Genomic DNA, 13,775 nt, shown 5'->3' with positions numbered 1-13,775 from the left:
CAATTACAAAATGGGCAAAAGACATGAAAAGAATTTTCTGAGAGGAAAATATTTGAGTGGCAAACAGACCCATGAAGAAATGCTCCAAATCACTGGCAAAGGGACAAAAGCAAATCAAAACCACAATGAGACACCATCTCACTCCAATAGCAGTGGCAAAGTTTAACATGGCAGCAAGTAATAAATGTTGGAGAGGATGTGGAGAGATTGTTACACTCATACATTGTGAGATTGTAAAATGATACAACCACTCTGGAAGGCAGTTTGGTGACCCTAAAAAAGCTGAATATTGAAATAAAGGCCCCAAGAATAGATGGTATATCAGTTGACGTGTTTCAGCTAACAGATGCTGCCCTGGATGTGCTCACCAAGTTGTGCCAAGAAATCTGGAGAACAACCACTTGGTCAACTGACTAGAAGAGAGTTATATTTGTCCCCATTCCAAAGAAGGGTGACCCAACAGAGTGTGGAAACTATAGAACAATATTCTACTGAAGATAATCCAAAAACGACTGCAACAGCACATCAGCAGAGAACTGCCAGAAGTCCAGGCTGGGTTTAGAAGGGGTCGTGGTGCTAGGGATATTGTAGCTGATGTTAGATGGATCTTAGCTGAAATCACGGAATACCAGAAGAATGTTTAACTGTGTTTCATTGATTATGCAAAAGCATTTCACTGTGTGGATCACAATAAACTGTGACTGGCTCTGAGAAGAATGGGAATCCCAGAAACTCGATCATGCTACTGTAAAAACTATACCTGGACCAGGAGGCAGTCATCAGAACAGAGCAAGGAAACACTGCGTGGTTCAAAATTGGGAAGGTTGTAGGCCAGGGATGTATCCTATCTCCATATCTTTTTAACCTGTATGCACAACAGACTATCTGGGAGGCTGGGCTCTATGAGGAGAAGTGTGGAGTCAGGATTGGTGGAAGATCTATCAACAATCTGCATTATGCAGATGACACAACCCTGCTTGCTGTAACTGAAGAGGACCTGAAATGCTTGCTGCAGAAGGTCAAGGACTGCAGCCTCCAATATGGATTGAGGCTCAATATCAAGAAGACAAAGATTCTCACCGCTGGACCAATCGGCAGCATCAGGACGGATGGTGAAGAGATTGAGATTGTTTACAGCTTTAGTTTGCTTGGCTCCACAGTCAACACTCTTGGCACCAGCAGCCAGGAAATGAAAAGGCGCATTGCCATGGGAAAGCCTGCTGTTAGGGACTTCTCCAAAGTACTGAAGGGCAATAGTGTCACTCTGGAGACCTAGGTGCATCTGATACAGGCCATGGTCTTTGCAATCACTTGTTATGCATCAGAGCATTAGACAATGACTAAGGGGCATAGAAGGAGATTTGATGCCTTTGAGCTGTGGTGCTGGAGAAGAGTACTGAATGTACCACGGACTGCTAGGAAGACAAAATGATTCATCCTGGAGAGGGTTAAACTGGGCTGACCCTTGGAGGCAAGGATTCTGAGGCTTCGTCTAACATACTTTGGACATGTTGTAAGGAGAGACAGGTCCTAGGAGAGGGACATCATGCTTGGTAGGGTGGAGGGACAGCGCAGGAGGGGAAGGCCCTCTATGAAGTGGATTGAATCAGTGACTGAGGTAATTGGGATGGGAGTGTCAGAGACAGTGCAATTGGCACAGGACAGAGAATGGTTTAGAGCTGTTGTACATAGGGTCTCTATGAGTGGCAAGTGAGTTGTCGGCACATAACAACAATTCTACTACTTGGAATATACCCTGGATAAATGAAGTTTTGATGTTTAGATTTGATGAGCTGGTAGGATTGTACATGGCAGCCACGTGGCATGAGGCGGTACTAGCCACATGGGGCAGCAAGAGGTGCATCCTGCCCTCCCCAGCCCCCGCCCCCACCTAGCACAATGAAGTTGGATTCAGAGTCAGAATGATGCTTCATAATTTGTTTTCTTTTCTGAAGCACATGAAGACATATAAAGATATGTTTCTTATGAACTGACTTCCTTCACTTGATCGGTTGCTTTTATGATGTCAGGAATAATTTATCTACTTACTTTTCTTCATTCTAGTTTATTTTTATAAAATTTGATATTCACTTTTTTATAAAGACTAGTTTTAAAACCTCATGCTTTCTGAGAATACGAGAAGGAAGTCTAGTCACATAGACAACCCCTTATGTACACCCACACGTCAAAGCTGGCTAATAGTGGTTTTTCCTTTGTTTCTCTATTTTCTTTCCAAAGGATAACGATTCAGAGATTTCCATTTTCATGGTTTTTTGTCCTCCCTGTTCAGTATCTCTGTCCTTCGAGTAAAGGAGACACTGAGTTCTCATCATCTTCTCTCCAGCCTTGCCACAGACTCTGACAGTGTCATTAAGGCTGGCCTTGAGCCTTGCAGTTCCTTGTAAATGCTGTTCTGGGGACTTGGCACTTTTAGAACGGATTCTTGTGCGATTTGCTGAACTACTTTATTAAGTCGTGTCAAAAGCTTTAAGATGCTGCTGTGCCATGTTGCGTTATCAGTGAGAGGTGGCTTAAGGACACCCTAACAAATAGTGCACAGAATGTTACATTTCTTCACTGATATCAAAGTAGACATCAAAGGGCTGAAGCCATTTCTCATCACAGTAAGGAGAAAATGTGACAATAACTCCTAACTGCTTCAGGAGGGTCCTCACTTCTTTCTGTTTCTTCTCTCCTTTCTCTCTTTAAATTAAAAATATCTTAGAGGACAGGAAAGGCTTAGATTGACTGGTTGACACCATAGTAAATGCAAATATATGCATTAGGATTATCCCAGCCAATCCAACTGGAGATGTTGTTGAAAAAAATAATTGCCCATACACACCATGCTAAATATCTTAGGGTGAAGTATATTTTATTTAACAAATAATAACACTGCTTGAATATATCACAGTTTCTCAATCTAATTGTTTGTTGGTGGTTATCTAAAATGTTTCCATTTTATTGTTGGAATAATGCTGCTACGAGCCTAGGGGTACATATCTCCATTTGTACCTCAATTCTAATTTTCTTGGAGTATATTTCTAGCAATGCAATAGCTGGTTCATATGACATTCCAATGTTCAGCTTTTTGAGGAAATGCCAACCTGTCTTCCAGAGCGGTTGTACCATTTTACAACCCTTCCAGCAGGGCATGAGAGTTCCAGTCTCTCCATATCCTCTCCAACATTTGTTGTTTGCTGTCCTGTCAAACTTTGCTACTGCTACTAAAGTGAGCTAGGATAAACTGCTACGCTCAGGATCAATGATTTTTAAAAAATGCTGTATAACACAGGAGAGTCTAAAGAGCAATATGCTGAGTGAAGTAACTCAGTCTTATAAGGACAAATACTGTATAAGACCCCCCCCCATTGTGAAAACAGGATAACTGAGTAAAATGTGTATAAGTGTTCAAAAGGCAAAGAGAAAAAGAGGAAAGCGGCAGCAAAAAGGAGAAGGGGACAGCAAACAGGGGAAGGAGACATCAGTAGGATGGAAGGACATCAGTAGGATTAGTGGATGAATTGGAGGATGTGAAGGAACAGGAACGAGCCAATGGGGACTCCAGAAGACAAGCAAATATCAGTAGTAATTAATGATACAAAATACAATGTATGATAATGAATGTAAATGAAAGATTGTGTAAAACACAATATAGATGAATGAAACACAATGTATACAAGTTACATTATGCAAACCAACAAAAGAGGAAAAATATCATAACATGTTACCCCTCCCAGCAACTCTCTCTGCCTCCCGTCTTATTCTTGACACACACACACATTTGTGCATGAGTGCTCATTTTAGTGTGCCTGGACCTGGCTAGACTCTAGAGGATGAAAAGTCAGGATCAGCTCAAGGCTGGTTTCTAGGAGACAGAAGCCAGTCATACATCTGCTTTCTCATTTATTCACCGTGTTTGACACCAGTCACTGACCCAAAACACTCTGCTTCTCTGCTGGGTTCCACGATTCACTACAATGGCCCCACAGAACTCACCCGCAGTTCTTAGAGTTAGGGGGTTATTAAGGAAGATGTGGACAACAATTTGAGATCAAGATGAACTTGAAATAGCAGGCAACTACTTAAGACCAGGATTAGGAAGCAAGCAGAAAAGGTCTTTAGGTCCTCTTGAAATGATGAGCACAGTTCTCCCTCCAGGCTGCCTCCTTCTACTGCCCCAGCCATGCATTGCTGCTGTGGTTTGTTGTTGAGTGGGAACCAACCCATAGCTGACCTTCAAGCAGGTTTTCAGAGACAGTAAATCACAAGGGAGGAGACTGTGCATCTTTCTGCCACAGAACCTCTGGTGGAGTCAAACCACATGCCTTTGGAACTGCAGCAACGGCAGCACAGCGTCTCACCAAGTGTCCACCAGAGCACACCCCCCTCGTCTGTGCGGGTCCCCCCCCCCCCCCGTTATCCCCGATGATGCACACTCCCTCTCAGCTGTATAATCGGCCTCTACGCCTTTGATCTCTGCACCATCGTAATCTCCCTGGCAAAGATCAAGCTTGGGGACTACGCAGAACACGGTGTGACAGCGTCTAAAAGTCAGGAAGAGACAAGGAATGCAGAAGAGTGTGAGGACTCGCTTGTTTCCCACGGACAGCGCAGAGGCAGTCCTGCGACAACTTCTACCCCAGATGCAAGGACTGCAGCAGACTTTCAGTAAAGCTTTCGGATAGGAGCTGAACCCTTGAATGTAAGTGCGTATGTGTGTGTGTGCGGGGGAGGGAGGGGAGAGATTGATTCTATGTGGGGCACACAGCCTTGCTTGTCTTCTATGAATGGACTGAAATCCTACATCATGTGTAAACCATCCTTCTAGAGTAGTGGTCTCCATGCTATTTAAGTCCCAGATCACAGGTAGCTATCCAGGCCCCACCACCCTCAGGTATGTGGGTTCAATGAGACTGGAGCAGCTCCTGGGGACCTGCATTTCCGCCCAGCTCTGGCTCAAGAGAGGGCTCGGCCTCTTGACCACTGATGAGGAATGTTCTCCAGGGTGTGAGGGCCAGGACAAGGCAGCTCCTACCTCAGCAGCCCGGACGCTGCACAGTGCAGGCTTAGACCTTGTGCCACGCCTGCCGCTCTGCTCCCTGAACAGCAGGACACGTTTTATGAGGCAGAAAACAGCTCACGTTCAACATGCAAGTAACTAGGCAAAAGCTCAACCTTTCTTCTTTGTTTTTTATTCCAGCGAAGCTGTAGGGGGTAAGGCTGCTTTCTACCTGGAATCTCTCAGAGCTTACATCTAGGGCAGATAAAAAGGATCTGGGTAATGGAGCAAACAGATTGCCTCTCACTTTTCTTTTTTTTTTTTAAATACTGATTTGCTTGCAAAGTTCATACACACTTGTGTTCCACACTAGTCTTCATTCACATTACACTTCATACAATCATTCCCATGATTTTGTAAAATCAACCACCATTGGACTTTGGCCTTCATTACCCAATCTCTCCAGGTCCCCGCCAGATCTTTCCCATTTCTTTTACCCCCTCCCTCCACCCATCAAACTGTGCAAACCTGTGGTTTGGCCCCTACCCATCCTTACCCCTCTGCTCCCACCCCTTCCTCCCTCGGGTCCCAGTACATGTTTTTCTAGTTTTCCTTCTATTTTTACAATATTGGTCTTATGCAGTATTTGTCCTTATGAGACTGAATTAGTTCACTCAGTATAATGCTCTTCAGTCTTTCCCAAGCTAGGTAGTTGGTTTTTTGGGTTTTTTGTTTGTTTAAAATCATTGCTCCATTGTGTGAAAGTACCACCGTTTCTCAATCCATTCAGTTGTGGTTGGACATTTGGGCAGTTTCCATGTTCTTGAGATGGTGAATAATGCTGCTATGAACATCGGTGTACAAATCTCCTTTTGTGTCTCAGTTCTAATTTCCTTGGGGTATATTCCTAGCGCCAGAATAGCTGGTTCAGATGGAGTTCCTGTGTTTAACTTTTTGAGGAAACGCCGAACTGCCTTCCAGAGGGGTTGCACCAGTTTACAATCCCACCGACACTGTTTAAGAGTTCCCACTTCTCCACATTCTCTCTGACATTTATTTTTTGCTACCCTACTAACCTTTGCCACTGCTACTGAGGCGAGATGGTATCTCGTTGTGGTTTTGACTTGCATCTCTTTTATTGCCTGTGATTTGGAGAATTTCTTTATGTGTTTATTGGTGGGAGGCATAGTACTCCTGGCCCTCGAAACCTACTGTTGTTGTTCTTGTTGTTGTTGTTATGTGCCGTCGAGTCGTTTGCAACTCATAGCGACACTATGTACAACAGCCCTAAACCCTGCTCTATCCTGTGCCAATTGCATTGCCTCTGACACACCATCCTGATTACCCCAGTCACTGAATCAATCCACCTCAAAGAGGGTCTTCCCCTCCTGCGCTGACCCTCCACTCTGCCCAGCATGATGCCCCTCTCCTAGGACCTGTCTCTCCTTACAACATGTCCAAAGTATGTCAGACGAAGCCCCAGAATCCTTGACTCCAAATAATAACCAAAACAACATGGTGCTGGTACAATGACAGGCACATAGACCAATGGAACAGAATTGAGAATTCAGGAATGGACACAGCTATCGATGGGCAACTGATAGTTGACAAGAAAATAAAATCTATCAAATGTAGAAATAAGAACTTCTTCAACAAATGGTGCTGGCAAAACTGGACTGTCACCTGCAGAAAGCTGAAACAGGATCCGCATCTCACACCAGACACAAAAATCAACTCAAAGTGGATCCGAGACCTGGGAGTAAAGCCCAAAATCAATCTAAAAAGTTTCGTCTATGGTATAAAGGACCAACAAATTCAGCCAGAAATCTATGATCTGGAAAGGATAAAATTGATGAATGGGACTTTTGAAAGATTAAATCCCTGTGCTCATCAAAAACATTTTCCAACAGGGTGAAAAGAAAACCTACCAGCTGGGAACAAACATTTGGCAATACCATCTCAATCATGGGTCTCATAAAAAAGTTTACAGAATCCTCTTGGGCCTCCAAGGGTAAAAGACCGATAACAATTTAAAAATGGGAAAAAGACATGGAAAGACCTTTCACAGAGGAAGATATTCAGATGGTCAACAGGCACATAAAGAAATGCTCCCTTTTTGTAAGTGATAAAAGCATCATTTCTCTTTGTTCTGCGTGCTATCTCCTGGGAATGAATGACAGGGTCGCTTCAGAAAGAGTCCACCAATCTCAAAACTTTTTAAAATATTTTTTATTCATTCATTGTTACACATGCTCCTCCGTCCTCCCTACTTGACCAGACGACATTGTAAGGCACCTCTAGTTCCAGCTCCAACCTTGATTCTTAGTGGCATTCTGTCATCATCTCCACCTCTTCCTACAACTTCGAGTTTCTTTGCTCACCTTTTCTGGGCAAAGTGACCGCATCTAGTGACCGCAACCTGCAGGGGTGGACAGGACCTGAGCATGACCGCCTTCCGGAGAGGTCACTATTGCTGCCGTTGTCCATCCACTGAACTTCCCCTGCATCCGGGTCCCTGTTACTTTTGTTGCTAGGTGTCCCTGGGTCAGCCCTGGCTGTGCGGTGTCCAGCACTCGGTCCCTGTGAAGATGAGGTGCACTGTTGTCTCTGTCCTTCCTGCTCTCTTTAACCAGGTGTGACACACACTGCACCTTAGGAAATAATGGAGCCTGCTGGCTGCTGGGAGATGTCCCTCAAGATTTATGCATTTAGTGATAGAGGAGTTCAGCCAGAAATTTAATTGAATACTTATATCTAAGAGGAAACAGTAAGAATAGGAATATTTATTTCTATGTGTTCCAGGAATCAGACACCAGCCAAACATATTTATTTTGAGCTCTCTGTACTGCACATAAAATAAAAAGCGAGTGTGAGATAAAATGTCCACAGCATCATAATGAACTATTTTTTCTGAGCCGATGCTTAATTCTAGCCTGCAGTCACGTGATGGAGTTCCGTGATATGATTTGCACTGTCTGGTTTTATTGTCATTTGCCCATGAGAGACTGCCTGACAGAGACCAAGTGCGCACTTGTGACAAAGCAAATAGTTTTCCTTTTTCAGGAAAGGGTAATATGTAATTTAAATTCACCATCAAAGAATGTAAGATTGCATTAAATATACACATCGTCATCTCACTGGCTGGAAGGGGCTGAATTCCCATCAACTATGTCAAATCTTTATGATGTCCCAGTCTCCTTACCATGGGACGTGGAAGAAAATTATTATTTCTACCAAAGCACGCCCTTGTATTTGTCAGATTGTAATATTAGCTCCAATTCTCTGCAAATAGCTTTGGCATTAGTTAATCTGACAGTTTGGTTTCTCCTTCCAACACATGGGCCTAGCGTCAACACTTGCCCCTCTCATCATCCGGTTTGTGGGATCATCGTTCTCTGTAGGACAATGCTCCTGGGTCTGTTTGCTCTGATACTGCCAGGCTGCCTTTCTGCACCCCCAGAGAGCTCCCCAAAGTAGCCTTCCGTTTCCAGAACTCAGGAGCGGGAGGAGGCTAAGGAAAGCCCTCTGGCTGGTTCACTGTATGACAAAGTTGCTACTACAAACCATGGACAATTTGCCCTTGGGAGGAACACAGAGGCTCTGGGTATTTACTGTGAACTGATGTCCCCAAACGTCTGCTTGCTGGCTTGGAAATCTGTGCTCTGTCAACCCCTGATGAACAGATGCCTGGGAAGACTCCACCCTAAAGACCCCTTCCACATCCCTCAGAAGGCTGTGATCAGGGTCCAGGAGGGACCACATCAGGAAGTCAGTTTGGGGGTGTCCCTGTTCATGACAGTCCACACCTGTCTCATTCTCCTGGCTCCCTCTGGAGCTGTCCTCCACAATGGACGTAGCTTGCCTATTGCCATATCTCAAGGTACTCCCAGGGGAAATTCACAGAGCACCCCACGGGCATGTGAGGGACAACTTGAGCACCAGAGGACCACTCACAGCACCCTGAGAATGTGGGGGAGTCACATGACCTGCTTCCTTCACAGTTCATCTCTCGGGAAACCATTTCAGCACAAGTGTTTGTCAGACACTCAGATGAGTATTGGGGCCACCTGTGTTTCATACAGTAACAGATGGTGGCACATCCTACTGGCTCCAGGGAACCCTGTGTCCCCACAGTGACGGGGATGCATGATTCAGGGTCGGGGGGGGACTATATAGCCTCTTGAGCACAGAGAAAAATCAGAATCAGCACCAAGTTGCTCCTCTCAGGTGGAAATGAGATCTCCACTCCCCAGCATTCTCTCTCTTCTGACACCACCCCCCGCTGCCAGCGGACATTCTCCGTTTCTGTGCTGGCCTTGGTCATCTGCTCCAGTGGTCACACAGGACTCAGGCCATGCTCATAGTTAGGTGGCTTGATGAAGAAACAGCATGCACACCACAGCCCAGGATGAGGACCACCGTGAGATCAAGAAGCAAACAGGTCTAGCACGATGTCCTGATGGGGAGAACAGCAAGGACCAGCAAGCCCACGGGCGTCAAGCCAGCTTTGCAATGTCGCAGGAGTGCGTGCTCATGGCTCCCTGACAGTGGATGATGGCTCTGAATCCTGATCTTCAGCCAGCAGCCCTGGGTGTCATGCACGACTCCAGCAGGGCTCCAGAGGAAGGCAGATCCCTCCTTTACCTGGTGGGACAGTTCCCTCAGCTTCCCCTGGTTCTGCAGGGTATGTCCGTCCGACCTGTGCACCCTCCTTCTGGGTCATGCAATCCTTTCTGCTTAAAGCTCCCCACCATCTCATAGCTAGAGCAGTGCCTGTTCACAGCCAGTGCAATGGTCAGCTCTTAGCTAGTGTACTGCCCAGCTCATCACCAATGGAGAGTCCAGCTAATGGCTACAGTAGTACTCAGCCTTTAGCCAACATAGTGTTCAGCTGATGGCTAGGGTAGTGCCTAGCTCTTGGCGAGTTTAATGACCAGTTCATGGTCCCAGGTATGTTCAACTCTCAGTCTGTGTAACAACCAGTTCTTGGCCAGTGTCATCCTCAGCTCATGGCTAGGGTAGTGCCTGGCTCTTGGCCAGTGTAATGACCAGCGCATGGTCACAGTTATGTTCAACTCTCAGTCTGTGTAACAACTAGTTCTTGGCCAGTGTCATCCTATGACAACATTCGTGTTTTTGGGTGCCATTGAATCAGATCACGCGTATGACAGCCCCTCCCGTGGGTTTTCAGAGACAGTAAATCTCTGAATGGAGGAGGCTGCCCGTTTTTCTCCCACAGAGCAGCTGGTAGATTTGAACTCTGTGCCTTCCGCATAGAGGTGCGGCTTCCTAGCACTAGATTGCCAGAGTTCCCTGTAAGGGGAATGAAAATGGAAAATTGGCTAAAAAGCAATTGGATTCAGATAATGTTTGTCTTAAAGGCAAAGATGATGACACTTTGACTCAGCTACTCTGAGTAAACTGTCAAGAGGTGCCTGTCTTTGGAAAATGACGTTCTGCAGGTGAAACAGAGTCACCTACAAAGAGGAAGACCCTTGATGAGAAAGATTGACACAACCACTGTAACGGCAGGATTATGCCCGGTGGACACTGTGATGATGATGGAAGGTAGGGAGAGGTTTCTGGCTTCTCCCAGGAGAGTGGAGTCTCCAGACTCCGAACAACAACCAAACACCAACAGGTACCTAGTGCTGCTACAACAGACACACTGCACGTGGATGGGGCCGTGACAGACTCCGCAGGTGGACGGTGCCCCCGTGACAGACACACCGCATGTGGATGGTACCCTGTGACAGACACACCGTACATGGATGGCGCCCTGTGACAGATGCCGCAGGTGGATGGTGCCCCCATGACAGACACACCGCATGTGGATGGTACCCTGTGACAGACACACCGCACGTGGACGGGGCCCTGTGACAGACGCCGCAGGTGAATGGTGCCCCCATGACAGACACAGCGCAAATGGGCAGCAGCCCCATGACAGACACACCGCACGTGGACGGGGCCCTGTGACAGACGCCGCAGGTGGACGGCACCCCCATAACAGACACACCGCAGGTGAGTGGCTTCACAAACACACATTCACAGTCTCATGGTTCAGGGAGCTAGGCATGGGAACCCAGGGTCCCACTGGAGCTGAAGCTCTCTGTCCACCTCCCTGCAGCGTCAGGAGGGAAGTCTGCTGCCTCCGCTCCGTCTCCTGGTTTCTGGAGAGCTCTGTCTCTACTGGCAACTGTTTCACCCCACGTTTCTGAGCGAGCTTCCGTGTAATCACTTCCATCTCAAAGAGATTCACTCATGATCACTGCACAGCCATCCTACCTCAGAAGTGTAGAAACACAGCCCATCCCCAAACTCCTCCAAACTATGGCAATGCTTTTAGGGGCCTTCCAGTCGCCTGTGGCCCTGCGAACGACAGATCTGAACGTGCCCTTCCCACTCCCCGCTCACGATCTCCACCAGGCACAAACCCTGGCTTCAGTCTCTGGGTCAACCCAGCTCCTTGCGTTTTGAGTGCCTTCCAACGTGGGGGACCCAGCTTGGGCACTCCATCAGTGCAGCATGTTACATGCAGCCTACACTAATGGGGACACGCCTCCATCAATAATAAAAGCATTGTTTCTATGTGGCACGATAGTGACTTGCCTAGGATTTTGTCTGTGAAATTTCTTGCTTTTTATGACTTAGGTTTCTGCACTATTTATTCCCAATTTAGAACTGAACGGGATGACTGAAAACTTTGGCCAAAGTGATATCTGTGTGTCAGAGAATAATTCCATTTTAATAATATCTTCAAATGCTTTTCTTTAATGTTGCACACAACTCATTTCACATAATTGCATCTCATTATTCTATTCCTATTGCTACTTGAAAGAAAATAGTTTCTCAAGAAAGTCTGCTTTTTCTTATTAACTCTTCTGTGCGATTAAACAGGTATTGAGGGGGTGACTGGACTGGATGGCAAGGACAGATTCTGACTCCACAGAATCACATCAGTATGTGCACGTAGGTGTTTCATCTCTTTTTTTTTTCACACTATCATATTAATTTTATTTTTCTAAGGGCTCATATTGCAAATTAAGCCAAGCATGAACTTTTATCTTGTGGCCCCAAATTCACATATTTAGGAAGAGGAAAGCAAACTAATCCATGTACATGGATGATAACTAAAGGCTCAAATTTATCACATTATAGGGTTTTTTTATTTGGGTTTTTTTCTTTTCACATTATAGTTTTGTTTTTTTTTAAATTATAATTATATTTTATTAATTTTCATAAGCATTTACAGATATTTTGGGCTTCCACTCATTAATTATTATTATTTTGTGTGCGTGTACCCTCAAATCAGATCTGACTGGTACAGGTGGAGATTGTCCCTCCTTCCCTGGCAGAGCATCTGGTGGATTCGAACAGTGCACCTCTGGGACTGTAGTTGCAGTTCCTTGCCACTAGGCCACCAGAGTATAGTTTTTTAACTTCTACAGCTTAGGACTTAAACGTCACAGGTCTTTGAGGTCTTTCTGGATGTCCCACAGAGTGTCTGCGCTCTTCTTGAGTTGAGCAACTTTGTCATCCTTCAGTTTCTGGTTAATGACGCTGGTTAACCCTAGGGCATTCCGAATACATGGAAGGCTCAGGAAGACTTCATTCTCAATGCCATACATTCCCTTCACCATTGTTGAAACTGGATGAATCCTGGATAGATTTTTCAACATGGATTCAATCAGATTAGCCACACGTAGTCCAATAGCCCAGTTGGTGTATCCTTTGAGCTTGATGACTTCATAGGCACTTTCAGCCACTGTTTTATGTACTTCCTTCCAATTTTCACTATCATTGTCAGTGCCCATCTCTGGATTCAGTTCCTGGAGAGAAACTCCTGCCACGTTCGCGCCACTCCACACTGCCACACTTGAGTCGCCATGTTCTCCCCAAATCCATCCATGGCAGCTGCTGGGATGAATGCCAGCTTTTCTGCCATAAGGTATCGAAATCGAGCAGAATCCAGGTTACATCCACTGCCGATCGCACGGTGCTTGGGCAATGCACTTGGTTTCCAGGTAACGTATGTAAGACTGTCCACTGGGTTGGAAACCACAATGATGATGCAGTCAGGACCGCACTTGACGATCTGAGGAATAATGAATTTGAAGACACTGACCTTCCTCTGCACCAGATTGAGTCGACTCTCCCCCCTTTGCTGACGAACTCCTGCAGTTACCACCACAATCTTAGAATTGGCTGTTACCGAGTAATCTTTATCTGCTACGAGTTTTGGTGTCTGAAGGAATAAGCTCCCATGTTGCAGATCCATCATTTCTCCTTTGAGTTTGTCTTCTAAAACATCCACAAGGGCAAGTTCATCAGCCAGAGACTTGCCCAGAATGCTGATCGCGCATGCCATGCCAACTTGTCCAACACCCACTACAGTGATCTTATTGTTTGGAACTGCTGCTTCCTCTTCCGCAACTGGTGCAATAAGTTTTTCCTTAAGAGTTGCCATTGTGCCCAGGCGAGAGATGCCACTGCAGAAGGTAGCAACCACCGGGCAAGGAGGATGGCGTGGGGTGCTCGGGTCTGCTCCGGCGCAGGATTTGTAAAGAGGAAGGAGGAGGCGGGGCCCAGTCTTCATCTCATATTTTGGCCTCTTGAGTTTCTCTCATATCATCAGTCCTGGGGTTTGTGGTCATCAGTGCTGAATGTGTCTTTGGTGGTGGTGGCTCTGCTGAGGTGCCACCACGTTGACTAAGGCTCACAGTGACCCTCTGAGCAACAGATCTGAGCCTTCGCCTCTCCTGCACCTTCCTCA

At 46.0% G+C, this 13,775-nt stretch overlaps 1 pseudogene; it reads right to left on the bottom strand.

Annotated features, from left to right (window-relative positions):
- Nucleotides 1-12,465: 12,465 nt before the first annotated feature.
- LOC102852879 lies at nucleotides 12,466-13,469 on the bottom strand (annotated as a pseudogene).
- Nucleotides 13,470-13,775: the final 306 nt, after the last annotated feature.

This window comes from Elephantulus edwardii, unplaced genomic scaffold (genome assembly GCF_000299155.1).
Source record: "Elephantulus edwardii isolate Elephantulus edwardi_28Jun2011 unplaced genomic scaffold, EleEdw1.0 scaffold00274, whole genome shotgun sequence".
Classification (NCBI taxonomy): Eukaryota; Metazoa; Chordata; class Mammalia; order Macroscelidea; family Macroscelididae; genus Elephantulus; species Elephantulus edwardii.
The sequence above is the reverse complement of the archived record's forward strand: the minus strand, read 5'-3'. Positions and strand labels throughout refer to the sequence as shown.